Source organism: Lissotriton vulgaris, chromosome 1_1, assembly GCF_964263255.1.
Source record: "Lissotriton vulgaris chromosome 1_1, aLisVul1.2, whole genome shotgun sequence".
NCBI classification, from domain to species: Eukaryota; Metazoa; Chordata; class Amphibia; order Caudata; family Salamandridae; genus Lissotriton; species Lissotriton vulgaris.
Genome location: NC_141685.1, coordinates 78803014 through 78817782, shown reverse-complemented (window position 1 = coordinate 78817782; position 14769 = coordinate 78803014).

Sequence of the window (14769 nt, the reverse complement as noted above, 5' to 3'; positions counted from 1 at the left end):
CTCCTTCAATGTCGCCACCCGGTCACCAATGCCATCTACATCCAGCCGCACCTCACGCAAGTCGGAGGCCAACTGGGAACATAGTTCGGAAATGTCCTCCTTGATGGCCGAGAAGAGTTCGATCATGAACGCTTTAGTTGCGTTGTCTCCTTTCGAGGGTGACTTGCTAGGGCCAGGGGGCGAAGCAGGTGAGCCTTTCCCGGGGCCATCCTTCCCAGGCTTATTTGTGTGGTTCCTGGTCGACATGGCGGAGGTTCCGAAGAGCCGGGGGCAGCAGGGTAGGAGTGCTCTCGGCAGGACGGGGTCTCAGTGCTCCAAAATGCAAACCTAGTCTCTAGGAGCGGTCTATAGATCGTTCGAGGCCCCCTCAGCTGCCAATAGTATCAGATCTCGGCCAGGGGCCCAACTGGGCCTGCAATCCTTGCTCTGTCCTGATCGAGTGGCCGGGCTCGTCGTACGAGGGGACCCCGCTGGAGCATGGGCCGGTGGGCGTTTTGAAGAGTCTTGGGCCGTAGTCGGTCTCCGCGGCACGTAGAGCCAATTTCAGTCCCGGAGGGGAGGCCAGCTGAGCCTCCCCAGGCCCCGAACATCCCCACTCCTCTCCGAAGCTACCCAACCTCGGTGGGTGCTGGCCGATCAGTTCTTCTTCTCCGTAGCGTCCCGGTCCAGTGGTCACCAGCCGATCTATTCTTCACCGGAGCTGTCCGGCCAGGCGATCTCCAGCCGAGGGCCGTGCAAGGGTCGCAGGGCGCAGCTCTCAGGACAGTCGCTGTAGAGGGTGGGAGTCTAAGGCCCTCCGGGGAGGCGATTCACGGAGATCTCCGAGGGTCTCTGGCAAGGCTGTGTAGGCCTCACGGGCCACCGCTGCGTCGCACCGTCTATCTCCGTCTCCGCTTGTCGTAGCTGAGCGGAGGAAGGACCAAAGCAAGCTGGGGCACCTCAGGCACCCCCGTGACTCAATTATCGGGGTAAAGCTAGCCCCCAAGAAGCTATACAAGGCTAAGAAGGGCTCGTGGCACTGGGGGGACTCGCAGGCACGTCTTACTCCGTCGCCATCTGGGCCACGCCCCTATTGCGTCCTTTTGAAGAAGTGACAGGACTTCTTGTTTGAGCAGAGTAAGGTGTTCTGCCGACATTGGACGCTGTCTGGGTGGTATGTGTGGAGGGGTTGCTGTAAGTTCCAGGCAGTAGCCAGACTGGATAATTTATATTACCCACTTGTCTGTTGTGATGGAATTCCAGACAGGTAGGAGCTGTGTTAATCTGCCCCCAGCAGGAGTTGAATGCTGTTGGGGAGCAGAGGAAAGTCACTGTTTTGTGTTGGAGGAGGTTCGATTATTGTTGTTACTCCGACCTTTTCCTTTGTTGTTGTTTCCTCTATATCCTCCTCTAAAATATCCTTTGTAAGAGGATGTTTGTGTGTTTGTATTGAAGGATGTTGTATTGTCTGCTCCAGACTGTTTGGAGCCTCCTCTGTAGAAGGAGCGACGAAAGGAACTTTTAGCTTTGTGTGGACTGTAAAGCTCCCATAGATTTGGCAGTGTATGTATCCTTCTTCAGCTTTTCAAGTGCGGTGTCTACCTCTGGTCCGAACAATTGTTTTTGATTAAATGGTTGATTTAAAATGGTAGTTTGCACTTCCTATTTAAATCCTGAAATGCGTAGCCACGGATGTCTTCTAAGTATGACACTAGTGTTGACAGCTCTGGATGCAGTGTCTGCCACATCAAGTGCACACTTGATTGAGGCGTTGGAAATTAGCTTGCCTTCTTGTATAAGGTCGTTTGCCTGCGCCTTATATTGGTGAGGTAGATGTTCCAGTAGATGTGGCAGAGTCCTTCTTCTTGGCAGGTCCTACTGTTGTGGGTGTTGTATCTGCCTTCCTCTTCTTGTGTGGCATAGTGGATACAGCACCTGTCTTTGGGTCAATGTAGATCTTCTTTTGCAGAGGATCAGGTTGGAAAAGTTCTTCTCCTTGTGTAACCTTTGTCGGCGCCAATATTTTCAGATCCAAACAAGGTTGCTGCTTGTCTTTAGCCTCAGGAGGTGTTACAGTGTCCTTTGGCGTAGAAGGTGTTGTTTTTGGTGTGGTAGGCTGTTTTGAGAGCTTGGGTGCATCGGAATAAGACCTTGTTGGTTTCGATACCGAAAGTGATGGCTTCGGAGTGGAAGCTGGTCTCCTCGGCTTCGAGGCGTCGGATGCTGGCTTTGCACCTTTGTCTTTAGAAGTCAACGGAGTAGAGACTTCTTTTGGTTTCGGTGCCGATGGAGCTGGTGGGATCGGCATGTGCGGCTTGCTCGGTAAGGAGCTGCAGGAAGGCTTACTTCTTTTCTTCGGAGCCGGGCTCGATGGCGGGGCTTTCGAAGTGATTTTTCGGTCTTGACTGGGCCCAGGAGTCGGAGTGTTGACCTTCGCCTTCGGTATGGGTGCTGTGTGTGGTGCAGGAGCAGTAGTACTCACGCGCTGACCCGATGGTATGGAGTCATCTGAGTCGTCTGCCTCCGATACGACGATTTGAAGATCATCGGAATCCTCTTCGAGAACGAGAGAAACCTCCTCGTCGAAGATATCCACCGGTTCCGGAGCTGGTCTCTGCATGTCGTGTTGATGGGCCCTCCGATCTCGGATGGTTTTCTTGGATCGAAAGGACGCGCAGGCTGCACTGCTGGGTTCGTCGTGTTCTGGCGATAAGCCCAGGTTACAGACCACGTGGTGGTCACTGCATGGAAACTTTGCTCCACACACGGGGCATTTCTTGAATGCCGTCCTTTCCATGAGGTGTAGGCCTCACGGCGTGGATAGGCCCAACGGCCCGCGTCGATGAACGGAATCGAGCTGATGGAGTCAAAAACGATGTTAGTCGATATCAAAGGTAGTTAGGTGATGTTTAAATACGTTTTTGCTCTTCGAAGTACTTGAAAAGTAGACGTCGAGCCGGGCCGGAAAAATTCATCCGAACCCAGTGGCCGAAAAAAACAATCTAAGGATGGAGCCGATGCCCATGCGCACTATCGTCCAAGGGAGGAGTCACCTATCTTGTGACTACAAAAGACTTCTTCCAAGACGGCAACACCATGCAATCATCCGAGCCCAACACCAGGTGGCGATCTAATGCACAGTGTAGTATCTGCAGCTCATATGACTCGAACACTATGTTTTGGAATGTGAAATATGCCAAAAGATGAAAGTCTCTACTTAAAGATCAATCAAACAAGATGGCCAAAATGGCTCCAGTCATTTCCAAAACTAACTTAAACAGCGAAGACTTCTCGATCTTATTTACAAACAAAGCCAACTCTTTGGAGAGGGAACTAAAAAAGGCTGCGGATGACATGGAAATGAAGAAGGGCCAGGGAGTTAAGGTGCTGGATGATATAGAATCAGCTGAACCCAAAAACAATGCCAGATGGTCAGATTTTACACAGGTTAGTGATTTAGACATATCAAAGATCATGGCGACCTCGAAACCTAACAATCATTACAATGATCCCCTACCGGCGAAATGCTGGTCCTCCATAAATCACCTGCTAATCCCGGCTTGGGCAAAGATTAATGCATCGTTGTCACAAGGTCAAATACCGGCCTGCTTAAAAACAGGACAAGTCATCCCGCTACAAAAAAAAACGTCTAAGAACCCCTTAGATGCAAACAATTTTAGACCGGTAACAAATATTCCCATGTTGGCCAAAATTATGGAAAAATTTGTCCAACAACAATTGAGCCTACACATCTCTGACTTCAAGCTTCTAAACGATTGCCAATCCGGTTTCCGTCCAAACCACAGTACAGAAACTGCGATTCTGCACATAGTAGATGACGCTTTGCTGGCTCTTGATCATAATGAAACATGCCTACTAATCTTACTGGACTTGTCATCAGCTTTCGACACGGTGAACCATGCCTATACACTCGATCGACTGAAAAACAGGATGGGATTTGAGGGTACAGTGCTATCCTGGTTCCGCTCCTTTCAAGAGAATAGATCACAAAAATTCACTGTCAACCAGACCCTTTCAAGCGTAACCGACAATACTATAGGAGTCCCACAAGGTTCAACGCTATCTCCATCACTCTTTAATCTATACGTAGAACCTCTTACGGAAATACTTCGAAAAGATAACATTGCTTTCCATATGTATGCTGATGACACCCAGCTATACATTAAGATTGCCTCGACTGATGATATAAAGACAATGAACCTAGCTCTAACAAGAACACTTCAATGGCTAACCAATAACCACCTAAAACTAAATGCTCAAAAACCTGAATTCCTTCTGATTACCCCTAAAAAAAGCAAAACATTGATGGCAGGATGGTCCAACCTCGTCAGTGCTCTAAAGTTCACTCCGAAGATTGTGGAGTCAACTAAATCTCTGGGTATCATTCTGGACAAAAACCTTAATATGTCTGCACATATCAACACAACGGCAAAAAACGCCATATTCTACTTGAGTTACTTACGAAAACTAAAACCTTTTTTAAATAAAGCAGACCTCAAGACAGCAATTCAATCATTGGTCATCTCAAGGATTGAATATGGTTGCACAACCTTAGCTGGACTCCCTAAGATCTCAACAGCCCCGTTGAAAGCATGTCTTAATGCAGCCACAAGACTCATAACGGGATCCAAAAAAGTCAACCATATTTCCCCCCACTTGAAAGCTCTCAACTGGCTTCCTTTCGAAGCACAAATTCAGTTCAAGCTGGCATGCATTACCCACAAAGCAATACACAACAAGACTCCAGTCTACCTCACCCAGAAACTTACGCTGTCGGGAGGGTCACGTTCCTCCAGGAGCAAGGCTTATCTACTACTGAAACCTGCGCGCTTCCATAAGAAAAGAATGTATGACCGAGCATTCTCAGGGGCCGCACCGAGAATTTGGAACGCCCTCCCCCGACTTGAGAAGAATTCCAACCATCGCAAAATTAAAAAAAGAAGTAACATCGTTCTATATGAGGAAATTTCTCCCTTAATTCCTTAAAACTGTTCTTTATTTATTTCATCCTGCCTGGGGGGCACAATTTTCATACTACCAGCTTCACTGTACAATGTTGGTCTTTTATACCCGTTTTTATCTCATTGTTTTTAAAAAAAATGTCTAAGACTTTATGGTAATCTATCAGTGAACTTTTTAGCCCCTTGGAATGGCAATTACTGCAAACACCTATGTCTAGTAATATGTAAAGTTAAGATTGTTGTTTAAATGCTATTGTAAAGAGCTCTGACACCCTCTGCTGGGTCATGTTCACGCTATAGAAAACACCAAAAAAAATAAAAAAAATAAACATTTCAGATAAACCATTAGCTTGCGTTTACCTGTACCACTGCGGTTCCTTACAGAGGGATGGCAACTATAAATATATCATGATCGCAGTGGATTCGTGTTCAAGATTCATTTGGATGTGGCCTCGGCGCTCAGCTGACGCTCCAACTGTTATAAAAGATTTGCGAGTCTTTATCGGCCAATACGCAGTCGGCACGCTACATTCTAACCAGAGTCCTGAGTTTAGCTCTCGAGCTTACAAGGAGGCCATGGCCAATCTGGGCGTTGCATTGCGGTACTCTAGTCCATCCCATCCTGAGAGAAATTCAGTAGTGGAGAGAAAAAACCGGGACATAAAGCAATCTATAACAGCTAGGGTATTAGGTAAGCATGGGCGAATTTTGCGAATCTCGCGTTTGCGAATTTTGCGGATTTGCGAACTCGCAATCCGCAAAATCAGCGAATTCTCGCGAATTTGCGGATTTTTTTGTTTTGTTCTCGCGGGTTTCTGCCAGTTCGCGAGGGTTTTTGTACAATTTCGCAAACGCGAAATTACCTGTCGGGTCGCAAGTTTAGCGAACTTGTTGTTTCTACGTGTCCAGCCTGTTTGGGACACTCTTCTTCATCACTGCCACCCTCTGTCACCACTGCCACTCTCTGGTTCACCCATGCCACCCTCTGGCTCACCCATGCCACCCTCTGTTTCATCACAGCACCCTCTGGTTGTCCAGTGTACATTATTGTGGCAAAGCAAAGCACACCTTCCCTGCCTCAAGTGACCTGAATTAATTTGGGGCTGATTAATGTGTCACAGAATATTTTTTTAGCTGGCACCTGCTTCCTTAGTGCTTCCTGATTAGTGATCTTTTGCACTTGCTAAGTGCTTTCATTGTTGCAAAATTAGTTACAACACCTGCCCTGCCCCAACTGACAATAATGAATTAGGGGCTGATTAATGTGTCACTGGATTTGAACTTCCAGCCTGGCTCCTGCTTGTCTCCCTTAGCTGTAATTCAGGACCTTTGTGGCATATGTGTAACTATTCTGAGGGTCAGAGCAGGGTCACATAATAGTTGCAAGTAGGCAACTGAACTCTGGAGGGGCCCCTCAGGAACCACTACAGGAAATGGCTACTAATGATGAGCTTGAACTTTTGAACCTGGTAAGTAGTTTCAGTTTTGCTAAGATCGTATTTCTGCAATTTAGCGCTTATTCGCGGGGCGCGAAGTTGAACTGGGAAGCCGCGAACTCACGCGAACAGTGCGAGCAAGCCATAAAATCCGCTGCTCGCGGATTTGCGGATTTTGCGGGAAATTTGCGAATCTCGCGGATTGCGAATTTACTGAAAATCCGCAAAATCCGCGAGCGGAACGGATTTTCCGCCCATACTTAGTATTAGGATTGGGTGACGGGTAGGTCAAACATCTAATAAGTGTCCAACGTAGTCTTAACAATCTGCCAAGAAGTTCTCTAGAGGGTATCACTCCATATGAAGTCCTATTTGGGACCAGAATGTTAGTAGCGGACCTCGACTGTCAGACTTCAATGGTAGACCAAACACTCTTTGATATGAAAGATAGTTTGGCTGTCTTACAGGACTTAAATGAAATAAGAAGGAAACTAAGTAACGTGTTCCTGAAGCCAACCACCACTGAAGAGAAACTGACCGTCCCAACAAGGCCTGTCTGGATCCCAATGCTCGGTGATCTGGTAGAGAAAAGATTGTGGACAAGAAGGAATTTGGGCATTCTTACTGACAACCAGTACCTGTCCTAGCAATCCACGGATCAAGACCAGTATTACTGCCGCCCCTTGCTGGAAAAAAGGAGAACAGGTTCGTGTCTATCAACCTGGTCATACAACCTCATGTGGCCGATCATAAGCAGTAGGCCAAGTGGACTCCTCCAATGTAGCAGACGCTCAGCTCTGGCTATTATCCAAGAGGTTCAAACTGAGAGACTCACCACCTTTGAAGAATCTGCAGTGCGAAATGAAGGACTAAGCAACAGAGCTATGGAACTTGTACCTCTTGAAACCAAATAACAGTTCATCAAGAAACGCCTGTCTACAATAAAGTAGCATCTGACTACACAAATGTTACAAGTAATCCTGAGGTTCCAGCGATTTCAACGAATCCCTATGCAATCTCAACAATTGACAGAACTGCCTCTGGCTATTTCATTTACTTTGATACATTTTCCGAGGATCCAAGCGAGCCTAAAACTGCGCCAGTGAAAAGATCTTTGAAAGAACAAGCAACAGACCCTTTTCATCACCTGGAAAAGACTTATTTGGTTTCACCATGGATTGAACTTTGGATTGTGTTGGGTGTGCTTTTTCTTCTACTTTGGTTGACTCTGGTAATAACTTTGGGAATGCTGATAAATGGAAGATATGTCACAATGGACACAGCAAATAAGAACATCAACTTACTTCTCAAGCCACACAAATCATCCCATCGTGAACAGAGAGACTTGTCATCAGTGAACATCACAGCCGTTCCTATACCAGGGAGTATAGCTTGGGACAGAACTAATTATGACATGTTTGGCCCATCTGAGCTGTTGAAGATTCCACACCAGTTCAAGATTTCCTTGACTGACTTTGTTTCATCTAGTACCTTTTCTGATGATTGGGACTTTGAGACTGTTAATAATATGATGTCAGACTTTACAAATCATGAATACTTAGAAGGTTCATCAGATTTAATCACCATGGTCATCATTTATTGCACAAATCTGCAAATCCTAGAAATGTATTAATGTATAACCAAAGGGTAGCTCCAAAAAGATTTTTTAGAAAATGTCCGTACTTTTCAGGGTTCAATGTATCCAATCCGGAATCATTTTACTTTAAAAATCTAAACAAAAACAGGAATGAAAAGTATGTTAACAAATACCAAGCAAATTTATTCTACATCCTTTTATGCTCAACTGTCTTCACTAGGTTTCAAATCTTGGAAAGACAACATTGAGACAAAAACTGTCTGGGGCACAAAAGATTGGCAAGTGCAGGGGATAGAATCTTTATTTAGAGCCTGTTTCATCCCTGAGCAAATTAGGTTTTTGAATGACACTGTCCAACAGATGTCTTGTCTTGGGTTAGCAAAGATAAAAGACTTGAACAATCCGTCTATACCTACACCTACACCTACACCTGTTAGTGATAACACTTCAGAGGGGGGAGTCGACGTATATACTATTTTGCATCACAACAGAACAGATCCAGATTGGAATAAATGGTTGATCTGGCCCACAGACACAAACAACTGTCAAGATAGATTCCTGAATAAAACAAAGGGGTTCACATTCATTCGGCCAGAACCAAGATATGTTCAAAAACAGCATCCAGGAATAGGAACAACATACAGTGTAGGGAAACTTTGCCTTGATTGGATACATAGATCTACAGTTAAGGATGTAAAGCAACACTTATCTTTGCTTAAAGATGCCGCTGATCTTAGGGAATTGTTGCTAGGACGAAGAACACTGCATCATAAACGTTTTATATATGCCGGTATCTTTGCTGCTTATAATAAAACGTGGAAAATTACGCAAGCAGAGACTGCAGAACGAGTACGAGAAGTTGATCGTATTAATTTTGAAAAATCTCTCTGTGGTTGACAATGGGTTAACGACTCTGTGGTCCAGGATATATTCTTTATGTAGCATAGTGTCTTCTGCCATAGGCATCATGGAACAGGACTTGCCATCTTGGTGGACCGTCTAGCCGCGGCAGGGATAGCTGGAAACGTGTTGGGCTGGCTAAAAAGCTTTTTAGCAAATAGGTGACAAGTGGTCACCTTAGGTCAGAAGAAAAATGGCTCAGTTCAGGAGTGCCTCAGGGCTCCTGCTTGAGCCCGACACTTTTCAATGTATATATGGCCCCCCTGATTGCTCTCATATCATCCTTTAATATCAATACCATCTCGTATGCGGATGATACGCAGCTCATCCTGGTGATGGAGGATGACACCGGTGAGGCTGAAATGAAGCTCAAAAACTGCCTAAAAGCCACGTTCCAATGGATGAGCGTGAACCATCTCAAATGCAATTCAGGAAAAACGGAGATCTTGCCGTATGGAAAAGGTAATCTGTTTAACCCCATGTTATGGTGTCCGGAGGACGCCACCGTCCCCCCAAACACTGCTCTATCAGTCCGAAATTTAGGGATCAGATTTGATTCCTCTCTGACTTTTAAACAACAAGCAGTGGCCATGGCAGAAACATGTTTCGGCATCATAAAGGGGCTCAGACAATTCTTTGACCTAATACCACTTCCAGGACGAAAAATGGGTGCAGTAGCACTTATAACATCAAGCCTCGACTACTGCAACAGCCTATATGCAGGGACAAATAGGATGGTCTGCCATAAGCTGCAAATGGTGCAACATGCAGCAGCAAGACTGGTGCTGGGATGGAATAGGAGGACGTCAGCCACAGCAGCAATGGATATTTTACATTGGCTGCCGATTCATAAACAGGTTCTTTTCAAAGTTCTCCTAATTACCTTTAGGGCCTTCTATGGAAAAGGACCTAACTACATTCAGAGCATGTTCAGACACTACGCTCCCACACTTAGTTTGAGATCCCAAAAGGCTAACCTCCTCACCATCCCTAATTTCAGACTGAAAACGAGAGGAGGAAAGGCCCTGGCAGTTTTGGGTTTTCCCTACATCAAATTGCATCAGAAACAATCTTTAGAAAGACCCTCAAAACATGGATATACAATCTATCCGATACCCTATGCAAAAACCTAATTTGAATACTCAGACCATTCTTCTACCATCAGCAAGGCTCGTCATTTTCTGCCATTCCCTTCTAAAGCGCCAAGATGCTCCCTGCGCTATATAAGAGCTTTTTACATTTACATTTACTTGGTCATGTTGCAACATGGTCAGTCGCAATTACGTTCTATCATGCTAATAGGCTGGATGTTGCAAAACCTTCATTCAGGGTATGTGCTGTGACGTTTAATCAATACTACTTCACTGTTTTCAGAATTCAATATCACTGATAAACAGATCAAATTGGCACAAAGGGGAGCAGACAATACGGTGCTGAGCATTGAAAAACTGGAAAGATTGCCATTTACTGTAGCAGAAAAGCCAGTTATGGAATGGATTATAAATGGAACAATCACTCTGCCTGTTACAATTTTCTATTTTCAATATTGCCTACAACATATACCAGCAGGCACATATAAAAGGTTGGGTAAAGAATACATCAAGACATCCTGGGAATTACCGTACACATACAGATATTGGAGTGGGGGTAGTGAAGTGTTTCTTAGCGGGGAAAATTGTGAAAACGCACTAAGCGGTTCTCTCCTATGTCAGGGTATAAACTTACATGGGGCCTGCAATAGTTCTTCTAAAAACCTATCCTGCACCTGCAAGGTACACCAGCCGCAGTGATTGATCCAATTTTTGGACAACTCTCGAATGGGAGTTACCTTACGTTGAATGATCACAGCTGCTGTGGCATGTTGCCAGGATTACCATATCTAGTAACTGTGTAAGCCAGGGTCACTTGCTGTATGCAAGTATTGTTTCCTAAAACCAAGACAGCCAAGAGTCGGCACTTTGGCCTTCACTGAACATCTCTTCTATACGAATTGATACTTTAAGCAGAATGAAATCCATTCTTTTGCAAAAAACTGTGCCACTGACCTCGGCCAAAGAAACCTATGATCTGCCAAGTCGCAAGGACTTCTGCAGAGTTACATGCCCTCGTAACTACAAATTGCCCTGTACATTTCTCAGAAATGTTAAGTCGTATCTTAAACATGTATGATACGAGTGGTATTGTACATGATTGATAAAAAAATTGATTGATAAAAATTTATATTGCGCAGAACAATAACCCGCAGGTATCAAGGCGCCTAACAATAAAATCAAAAGTCTGAACCATTCATCCTTACACATAGGCCTGTAAGAAGAGGCGAGTTTTTAGGGCACTGCGAAATGTCTGTAAGGAAGGCAGGGACCTAAGGTCCAAAGGGAGATCATTCCACCATTTGGGAGCTAGAGTGGAAAAAGCCCTGCCAACCCATTTGGCTCTTCGTATACGGGGACTGACAGAAGCAATTTCCCGGAGGAACGCAGATTCCTTCCGGGAGTGTAGTGGGAGATGATAGAACCCACTCCAGAGTCACTGTTTTTTGCAATGGCTCTGTATGTCATGCACAGGACCTTGAACCGTACTCGGTATTCTACCGGAAGCCAGTGCAACGTTTTTCTGGCCAACGTGGCCGAGGAGCGTCTGGGAACATCCAGAACAAATCTGGCTGTGGCATTCTGGACTACCTGTAAGCGCTGCAGGAGGCTCTTGTTTAGCCCCGCATACAGCGCATTACAGTAGTCCAGACGTGAACCAATGAGTGTGACGGCTATTTGCTTTCTGGACTGCACAGAGAGATATTTCCTGATCCTTCGCAGAGTATGGATTAGGCCCCAATAGGTGGAGATGGTTCTACACACCTGTCTGCCCATATCCAGGGCAGGATCTATCATCACCCCAAGATTTTTTGCAGATGTTGTGGGGGAAGGGCACACTCCAAGTGAATCAGGCCACCAGCTAGATGACCAGATGTTTTCGTTCCCACCAAACACCATCACCTCAGGCTTCTCCCCATTCAGTTTAAGAGAGTTCTGAATCATCCAGTGACCAACCGCCTCCATACAAGATCTAAACTTGGAGGCGGTCTGCACATCTGAATGGGAGAGAGAGACGAGTATTTGGGTGTCATCCGCATAGGAGACTACCTCCATCCCGAAAGTTCTTATTAATCCTGCCAGTGGGGTCACATAGATGTTGAATAGGGTCGGACTAAGAGCCGACCCTTGTGGGACCCCACATAGCACAGGTCGGGATGGAGATAGAAACTCACCCATCTTGACTCTTTGTTCCCTCCCAATAAGGAAGGAGGCCAGGATATCTAGAGCTGCGCCCTTCACCCCCACATCCCTCAGGCGAGATGTAAGAACTGAGGGGGAGAGGGTGTCGAAGGCCGCAGTTAGGTCTAACAGGACCAGGAGGGTGGTCTGGCCCATATCCACTGTCGTGCGGATGTTGTCAAGCACGGCGGTGAGGGCCGACTCGGTGCTATGTTCCCTCCTGAATCCGTGCTGGGAGGAGTCAAGGCAGCCCGAGCTTTCCACAAAAGCAGCGAGATGCTTGTTCAGATGTGCCTCAAGCATCTTCGCCGGGGCAGGAAGCAGCGAGATTGGGCGGAAGTTTTTTAGGACTTCCGGGTCGAGGGAGGCCTTCTTTAGCAGGGGTTTTACTACTGCTTTCTTCCATTCCAAGGGGAAGACACCGTCTCTTATAGCTAGATTCATTATTTCTAGCAGCGGTGGCAGGAAGGTCTCCCTGCACTGCTTGATAATTTTCAAAGGGCAAGTATCCAGGGGGGAACCAGATTTGATCCTGCGGATCTAGGGGAGGAAAGGAGTCCAGGGTGCCCGATGGGGAGACATCAATGGTGAACGCATTTGTCTCAACCCGATCAGTAGGCACACTAATACAAGCTCTTTGTTTCTCAAGAGCTAGATGGATATCCAGAATTTTAGTGTGGAAAAATGAGGCAATTCTATCACATAGGTCCTGCGAAGGTGTGACGGGGTCCGTATTTTCTGGACTGTTAGCACCTTTGGAAGCAGTCCTAGTAATATTTCCAAACTTTGTGCACTCTGTGTTTGGCGGATTGCCTCTCATTTTGGGACTCGCTGCAGGAATACTATTTTTGCTCCTATGCTGCGATATGGCAAGTCATTTCACAAACGACGCCTAGTTCTCCATAGAGACAACTCTACTAGCAATGAAGTGTCGTGAGCGCATCTTCCAAATGTTGGGACTACCTCGCCTAAGAGAATGAAATACCACATGGTTTCTGTCATTCAGACCAATTTGGCAAGATTGCATCCTACCTGTTCTACGCTGCCTGCTATGCGGAGAAGAATGCTTGTTAGACACATGTTTCACACTCCCATCAGTCATGCCAATGGATGTTGGTACTTTGCTTGAACCAGTAACGGCCCATGCACTGTGTTGTCCTCAGCGGCTACCGATTCTGATAACGGCATTCATTGAGATCTCACAGGCGCAAAATGCTACTACTGTAATTCATGAATTTTTATCTTGTGTTCTGATTAACTTGGACATAATATATTTAACAATCTGTAACTTGGAAGATGTTTTTCTTTTATAAAACCGAATAAAGTTTGTTGATAATAATCACTAGGGGATTCATGTACAGGGTAGCATGGTATCACTCAAAATAACCCCAGGAGTCACAGTCCACACAATGTACATGCTTTGTTCCCCCTACTTCCAAACTTACATATACCCCAATCATCTGCCCAAACCTCTCCCTGCTGATGCCAATGTGGTCCTCCGTCATCCCACAGACCATATTTTTGGCCCCTTTGACACTGCCCATACAATACAAATGCTGCAGTTGTAAATACATATCAACTACCATTTGTTGTGTTTGAAACATTTTATTGAATAATAAAACCTAATAAACATAAGCTGATTATTAAAGCAAAACATCAGTTGTCATACACATAAGAGACAAACGTAGTACATAAAAATCAACATACTATAACACAGCAAAGTTATGTAGAGCACAATTCCTAATTTCGGGCAATCTTTAGAGTTCAACAATAGAAACGTTCATAGAGAACAGGAAAGGAAACAAAGAAGGTAGGATACAGTGATTTCATTAATGTAATGCTTCCTACATATAGAAAAACAAATACAAATTATTTTGCATAAGAAAGAAAGTCCTCACATTAAAATACTAGGAGAAATATATTGAACAGTGAACATTTCATATGTAATTAGAATTCAATTTGAATATTTTATCCTCCTAAGCATTATTTGACTCATGATTACAACCTGAATGCTTTCTGGAAAGGAACCACCTCATGGGGTTCAAAATCACATCTTTTCCAACAATAGAATTCAAATGATAAACTTGAATTTCAATTCAATTTATTGATTTAGGCCATTTTGGAGATCAACAATTTGAAATATATACAAAATCCATACACTTTTGTAAAATTGTCTCCTAAACTTGAATTCAATCCACTTTTTGATTAAACACTTTCCATTCCAGCAAGCATCACAAGACCACTTGTTGTTATCTTCCCAATTAGTGAAAATGTTTCGGCTGGCAACAACAATAAATATGTTTAGAATTTTACTTCCGAAAGCAAAAACATGCCATTTCTGAATCATGGTGCACAATAAAATGTAGGAACAGAAGGGCATATTTTGGTGTAGCATTCATTTAGGTTTGACCAGGCTTGAAACTAGAATTCCTGATTTTTTTGACATTTAAATGTCATATTTTGGAAAGAGTTCTAACAGACACAGCACAAGCTCACTGAAAAATAGATGACTGAATTGTACTTAGAGAAAATGTGCTGATAAGTAATCTCTTGATGTAAAATACAGTGGTCAGGCAATGCTTGTGGATCTAATCTATTCAGAT